The following is an 8,045-nucleotide window of genomic DNA, read 5'->3' as shown; positions in this document are numbered from 1 at the left end:
GCGACCAAGCAGACTATGAGTAGGTGGGTGGTTGAGGCCATCTCACTAGCTTACGAGTCCTCTGGCCTCCCGTCGCCTATCGGGGTCAGAGCGCACTCGACCAGGAGTATGGCGGCCTCCAAGGCTTTCAGCCTGGGTGTGGCCTTGCAGGACATTTGTGCTGCGGCGGGCTGGTCCTCTCCGCACACTTTTGTCCGCTTTTACAACTTACACCTGGCATCTACCCCAGGTTCCCAAGTTCTCTCTTCGTGATGTGCTCATAAGATACACACACAGGCAGGGACTTGGTAGTATGGCGCAGTTGGTATTCTCGTTCCCAAAGCGAATCTCGACGCAGCTCGAGTTCCTGAAGGGGAACGTCTCTAGGTTACGTATGTAACCATGGTTCCCCGAGGGAACGAGACGCTGCGTCTCTTGGCCATACTCCCTGCATCCCTGCAGGCGCTACTTCATCGAAGCTGGGTGGCGCCTGGCCGGATGCGCCTTTTATGCTTTCTGGTGCTGACGTCACCCGCTGCTGACGTCTCGCAGCTCCATTGGACGGATTAGACACGTGCTTCAGAACGTGGTCACGCAGGGGGCGTTCCCAAAGCGAATCTCGACGCAGCGTCTCGTTCCCTCGGGGAACCATGGTTACATACGTAACCTAGAGACGTTTGTGCATAATTTGAATTATGTTAATAATATAATAAATTGCACTACTAAAGTAATATATGTTATGCCTTTTGATGGCACAAAATCTGAGATGCCTTTTAAATCGAAATGCATTTAAAGCAACTGTAAACACAAAATCACTGACAATTAACAAAAAGGAATATTTCCATGGTAACCCACATGAATAAATGAATAATATAACAGTGCATTAGTGTACTTTGCTTGCGAGTGTGCCAGAATGGGATTAATTCCATTTGAGAGTAATATTGTGGTCGATGGAAGTCTCTGCTGAACTGTGTGACATCACACTATTTAGTGGTGCATGTTACCTTTGTTTTCTCAGTTGTTAATTAAAGGTGGAAACAAAAAGCTGAAAATGAGCCCAGAGCCCAGAGCTCAGAGGACAGGTGTACAGAGTACAGCGGGAGGACTAAATTGGATTTTGTGTCTCTTGAGCCTGACTTGGGAAGATCATCAGAGGTAGAGCTGTATTAAAAAGAGAGAAGATAGTTGCAAATTATACAGTAGATTACATTTATAGCCGTATTGTTGTCGACTAGTACACAGAAAATGTAGCCTCCCATTAGACTGATGTTTATGTGTGCTCTGTCTAATATTTCAGCAATGGCTGTATGGCAGAAGAACCCCAAAGGTCTATAATCCATAAACAACTTTACCACCGGGACATTTCCATAACCTTGTAGGGTATGGAGTCCGCTATCAGTTCACAATGACTGAGAGCCCACTCTGCCATGTTTATTTAATCACGGTGGCCAAATCATATGCTAAATTCAAAACATCTCAACCGCCAACACAAAGGTCGCAGGTTCAATCTACAGTTTGTGGGAAGCGGGAACTGTAGAGCTACTGAAATCACAATAATGCTCTGCTGTTATCGTGCCTTTATTCACATCACTTAACTTTAAGTTATATAAGGTCCCTAGAATTGCTTTTATGACGATGGTAAATAATTGCAGTGGAAAGGCTTGAGAAGCGTACACCTGCTCAATCTCCTTCCAAACCTTATCCAACTTGTTTCAAATGAACAGGAAGACATACCTATATTCCGATGACGCAATCAGTGAGTGAGTGAGTTTCAGTGGAACGTTGCAGTGCCATTACAGTGGACCCTGAAGGGATTATGTGATCGACGGCCACTGGGTTTCAGTTTGCACAGACAGAGGAGCATCAGGAAAATACATTTCACTGGGCTACTACAGCAACCGATTGAGAGGAGCAATTTTCTTGCTTGACTGAAAGAGAAAAGATAAGTGGAGGGAAAGGAAAAGCAAAAAGGCATGAAGTCACAGGGATCTAAATGCAAAAGCATTGGATTCAGCTCAGCCAAAGGCAACAGTTTATTTCATCTTCCTGCACTCTGAAATCGAGATTTAAGATGTTGTCGCATCAAAGAAAACGGAACACTGGCCTGAGAAGCAAAAGCTTTGTGTTAGTCAACACGCAAGCTAACATAATTATGATTTAACAGACAGAAGGTGAGCTAAATCAAACGGCATGTTGTAAAATCACCACCAAATGTCTTGCACGATAAACAAACCACACATAATCATAATGTGGTCACATCAACAGAAAAATACATTATAAGCAAAAACAGCCAAATGCAACCATTCTTTTTGAAAAAGGCTATCTTGATTTCTCTGAAATGCTTTCTTGCAACGAGGTCAAATGTTTTAATTTATGCCATTCCTGGTTATATTTAAACTGCTGTTCAAAAGAGTCAGTAATAAATTAATACTGTTATTCAGCAAGGACACATTAAATAGATCAAAAGTGACAGTAAAGACTTTTAAATTGTTACAAAAACTTCTAATTCAAATTAATGCTATTCTTTTGGACTTTCTATTCAAAGTATCTACAAAACTATCTACAAGTTTTCAACACTGATAATACAATATATTAAAAAATGTTTCTTGAGCACCAAATCATTATATTAGAATGGAAAGTCCTAAATGACCGTAAAGAACTGGGAGAAAACCGGATGCGTGTCAGATCCTCAGGTGCATCAGGTATTAAAGAGACAGCACTGCTTTTAAAGTGAAACCTGCTGCAGTCTGTCATTGATGTAAATCAAAGAACAAAAGAAAAAGAGAAATCACTTCTCTGCTTGCTGATTGAGTTTTGTAGCTTTAATAAAGATTAATCTCAATTCAATGTATAGTTTATGCATTTAAAATTTATGATGGCTAAAAGCGAGGGGAAAATGCATTTAATAGAGACATCATTAGAATTATTGGTATCAATGATAGGTCTACTGATCTTCAGTAATAATAGGATACTTAGCAATAAGATGCCATTAAACACATATTTAAAATATACCATCTACAGTCTAAAAAATGCTGGGCTAAACACAACCCAGCACTGGGTAAAATATGGACAAACCCAGCGATTGGGTTCTTTTGTCCCAGCGGTCGGGTTAAATGTTTAACCCAACCTTCTGGGTAGTAACCCAACCACTGGGTCAAAACAACCCAATCGCTGGGTTTGTCCATATTTTACCCAGTGTTGGGTTGTATTTAACCCAGCATTTTTCAGAAAGTACATGTTGTGTCTACATTAATTTGGAGATTCTATGTGAAATTATGACAATACAAATTTGGTCATTTGCGATTAATTAGTTATTTTTAATCAATCAACAGCACTAATATATACAAACTTTTCTTACAGAAACCCAATAGAGAGGTGATGACAAATCACTAGCACAAAACTTGAGTCTAGTAAGGCATTAAACTAAATACTGCATTCAGTAAATACGGTAAGAATACTAATTGTACCTAGGCGACAATTAACTATTCACGCCTCCTTGGATTAAGGACAAAAGCCTAACATGAGCATAGAGACTTCACCAATCTGAGCGTATGCTCTCTGAAGCCAAACCCATTCCATCTGTTTTTATGTGCCACCAACCACAGGCCAGCAACAGGGAATGAGGTGTCCTGCTGACGTTGCCATGGCAATCCAATCTTTCCACTGTTCTCAGACCAGAGTTAGAACATACTGTACTTGGGCACTGGCTCCAGCGTTATAATCTCCTCTGACACACATTCAGGTATAATGTGGTAGGCCACGTCATCTCAGAACAAGTCTGAATGCCTCCACTGCCGTGTTTTCAGCAGCGGTGGCATTCAAACATAATTGCGTTCGCCCCGAAGAAGCAGAGCAAAATTTGTCATGAGGATAATACCTACAATAATAATGATTATTACGGAGACATCAATCTACAAAATTATACCACAGTCTTTCCTTGGAGCAGCACACTTTGTTTTGGAAACAAAGGGTGCTGTGCGAGGCTGATGAAGGCCTTCATTATAATTGGTATTTGGAATGATTAATGTATACCTCAATTAGGAAAGTGTATGGGTCCCACTATAGAAAGCCGTACATGCAGGCTTCTGGAAGGAATGGGTGGTCTCGGCTCTCTCTACAAAACTCATTCTGTCACATCCCATTGTGCTGCGAGAGAACGGCTTGCCGCCTGCTCCCCCTGATTAGTTATTTATTTCGTTTGTGCAAGACTGCATTTATTTATTTATTTTAGTCGGATCATTATTTTCCCATTCTGCAACCATTTCATCAAAAAGATAATTTATCTCTGCCCGCTTTAATGAAGTGATAATTTGGCGATAATTAGCATAATCTTGCACCAAAGCAAATTTTCCTAATGACTGTTGTTTTGATAGTCAGAGTCAGAGAAGGAGGGTCCGAAGCATTGAGGCAGCGTGCCAAATTTTGGGGAGAAGTGCCAGGAGAATCAGAGTGAGACGAAGACGGGAGCTTCAGGGACATGTCACTTTGTGACCTTAACTCTCTGGTGTGGCTAGGAGACATCAGGCAATTGATTGGACTTGTGTGAGCGATAAGGATAAGAGCATGAGGATAAGAGAAAGTGGGGAAAAAAAGTGAGTGATGGTTTGATGGATCATCAGGTGAGGACGTCTGAATGAAGTACTGTCAGTGACATTTCATTTGAGAGAGATATAATCTTGGTCTTTCTATCAGGTGATATTTAGCTGTTTCATTTCCTTTTCAGTTCTATCAGGTCAGATTAATTTTCTTCAACTCTGCATCTAAAGCTCTCTCATTACCTCTGTGCCCATCATAGAGCTTATATCATCCACTGCAGGAGCTTTATTGACCTGATCAAGGTTGAGGGGACACGTAAACGCATGCTCCTTTTTCTGATTGCCTTCAAATTTACAAGCAAGGCTGAACCACCAATTGCAATGTCCATTTTCCACAAAGTGGACATGGTGAGGGACATTAATGATGCCATTCAGAGCTGTGGTTTCATCAGAGAGGCATGGAGCAGAGGCCAGGGCAGATCACAGCCTTAAATAACTGCAGCATTATCTAGCCAATCAAAACCTATGCAAGCAGCTTTTCAGTTTTTCGGTCTTTGTGCAAAACTGCCGTGCAATAAATTGATGCTCTCAGCATTTATGGTGCAGATAAGGCTGTTGCCTTGGACTTTTACTGACGCAAGTGTCATGGATGCAGAATAAAACAGTTTATTCATATTTGTCAAAAGTACTTTTTCATGTAATAGAAAGTTTAAAATAAAGTCTCACTGTGAGATATGAAAGTTGCAACTGTGAGAAAAAAACACAATTGCAAAATCTAGATTTAAGTCACACTGGAGATATAAAACCTCAATTAGGAGAAAAAAAGTTGCAATTGTGTGATTTAAAGTCAAATTTATAGATATAGCTATGCTACACATCGTAATTAAAAGAAACAAAATGACAGTTTGTGAGATTTAAAGTCCCATTGCGAGACAAAGTCGCAATTATGAGAAACAAAATTGAATTTTGTGAGATTTAGTCTCACTGCAAGACATAGAAAACTTAAAATCACATTGAGATATAAAACCACAATTGGTAGATAAAAAGTTGCAACTGTGTGATTTAAAGTCACAACGCAATAACAATTTGCGAGATTTGAAGTTACAGTATGAAATACATAGTAAAAATCAGAGACAAAGTTGCAACCTTTTTTTTCTGAGGTGGAAATTGTCTAATTTTCTTTTAAATTTAATTTCTCAATTTTTAGCAATAACAATTTGCGAGATTTGAAGTTACAGTATGAAATACATAGTAAAAATCAGAGACATAAAGTTGCAACCTTTTTTTTCTGAGGTGGAAATTGTCTAATTTTCTTTTAAATTTAATTTCTCAATTTTTTGTCCTCTAAAACATTGAGTACACTTTTAGCATTCTGAACCTTGTTAAAACCTTGTTCACCCACACCATTCATTCTTCATTTCAGTCATGCCAATTTGGTCAGTGCGGTTAAACAGCACTTTGAAGCAATGGCAAAATGCTGAGCTTATCTGACCTCCATATGGAACATTTCTCAAAGGTGATTTTTCAAACATTTTGCCTGTGTCTCTATCCCACAAATCTCACCACCCGCCCCATCTCCTCTGACTCCCTCCATCCTCATTTGCTCTCATTTCTTTTTACAATGCAGGTGCACACAGCTGGCTGAGCAGGAGAATGTGTCTACTGTCCTTGCAACGCTATCCACTCACATTTCATTATCAACAGCCCTTCCATCATCTACTCATATTGAAATACATTCTGTGTGGCAGCAATAAACTTCTCATGGAGAAACCTGACAGCACCAACTACAATGAAACAAAGTAAGCAATAACTGACAAGAAAGAAGACAAGACAGTGAGCTTTATAAAAAGTAAAAGAAGAGGGTTGCGACTGAGGATTAGGGACAAATAAAAAAAAACAGCGAGAGAGAAAGAGGGTGGTGGCCCTGGGGGGAGGGAGACAAAGTGCCAAAAAAATAAACAACAAAAAAAGAGTGAATGGGAAAACTTGGATCCAAAGGCAATAAAACAGACAAAGCAAATAAACCCTTATGTTTGAGAACACTGTTGACCATAGGGTTTTAAACGCATTACGGCCTGTTTCCTTGAACCATTTTTAGGGTGGCGCAATCCAGCATGTTGCTGATTGTCTTACAGACAATGTTTTAAAACATGGTGGTCCCCATTAAAAACCACCAATTTGTACAGAGAATAATGGCATTCCAGCCCATCTCACCTTGCAGTGCCAGGCATCCATAGTGCTTTCAAAAAGTCTAAGTATCAATTAAGAAGCTTGGAAAGTTTCCACTGTAAAACAGACTGCATATTTAAACAGCTGGGGATCAGCTCCTATTAAACAGGCTGCCATCAGTGCCATACCGCAGTCCCATTGTGCTGGTGTTTAGAAGATTTCCAGCCGGTTGGATGAGCAGAGAGGAGGGGATTTAGTGGAGGAAAGTTGCCATGCTATAAAATAGCACACACACAGTAAACTGGAGGAGCATTGCACTGCATCTCATTCAGGTCAATCCTAAAAAACACCAAAATATATTTAAAAAAAATAGTCTGGTCCAAATGAAAAAGAAGACTCAATCAAACATCAAACATGCTGTAGAATGGAAGCCTTGGCTTTGTTATTAAAGCATATTGTAAAATAATATGCTTTATTAACAAGGAGAAGGAACCTCAGAGGATTCCAAACTACCTTGAAAACTGAAAGGAAATGAGATGAGGCACAACTTGAAACCTTATAGTTAATTGAAGCTTTATGAACTTTGTTCAAAGATAGAGGAATGTTTTTCCACAGGGAATATAAAGGTCCCTTACAATTTTATGAATCTATTTTTCTCTGTCTTTAAATAGTCTATGAGGAAACCATTTTAATTTGACCTCCAATTTCCTCTGTGAATCAGCTCCTGTGAGAGTAATAAGTGTTTTTTTGTGTTTTTTTTTTATAACTGATGGTGAATTGATAGGAGGTCTGAGGTAATCTTGAGTCAGATTGACACTTGTCCACAAATGTGGCATTTGCATATATAATTAATATTACATAATAATAAATGTATGAGTTGTTAGAGTAATAGAGCAAAAAACAAACAAACAAATAAATAAATAATTAATTTGATTTGAATGAAAATTTGATTTGAATTCTTCAGGTAATAGCCTACGCAGTACACACACACACACACACACACACACACACACACACACACACACACTCTCTCTCTCTCTCTCTCTCTTGATGTGCAGTAGGCAAAGACAAAGCCAAGCCACCCTTTGATCAATTCGATTTTCCTATTTTACAATATCACAATCATACATTTTCCTTGTTGTAATAATTATACTCATCAATTCTTTATCATCACTAATTTCAGCATTGCCTTTCACCATTAAAACATTGATTATCATTTCATCCACCCCCCGGTAACCCCTACAGCAAGACAAACAGCTCATTAATATTTAAAGGCTTTTCAAAAGCGATTACTTAGCCAAGGGGATTTCCAAGTTAAACTGGTTAGATAATGGGATCAGAGACTCATCTATATTCACACAG

Source organism: Sinocyclocheilus grahami, unplaced genomic scaffold, assembly GCF_001515645.1.
Source record: "Sinocyclocheilus grahami isolate Dianchi unplaced genomic scaffold, SAMN03320097.WGS_v1.1 scaffold167.1, whole genome shotgun sequence".
NCBI lineage: Eukaryota > Metazoa > Chordata > Actinopteri > Cypriniformes > Cyprinidae > Sinocyclocheilus > Sinocyclocheilus grahami.
This window is presented reverse-complemented; position numbering follows the sequence as displayed.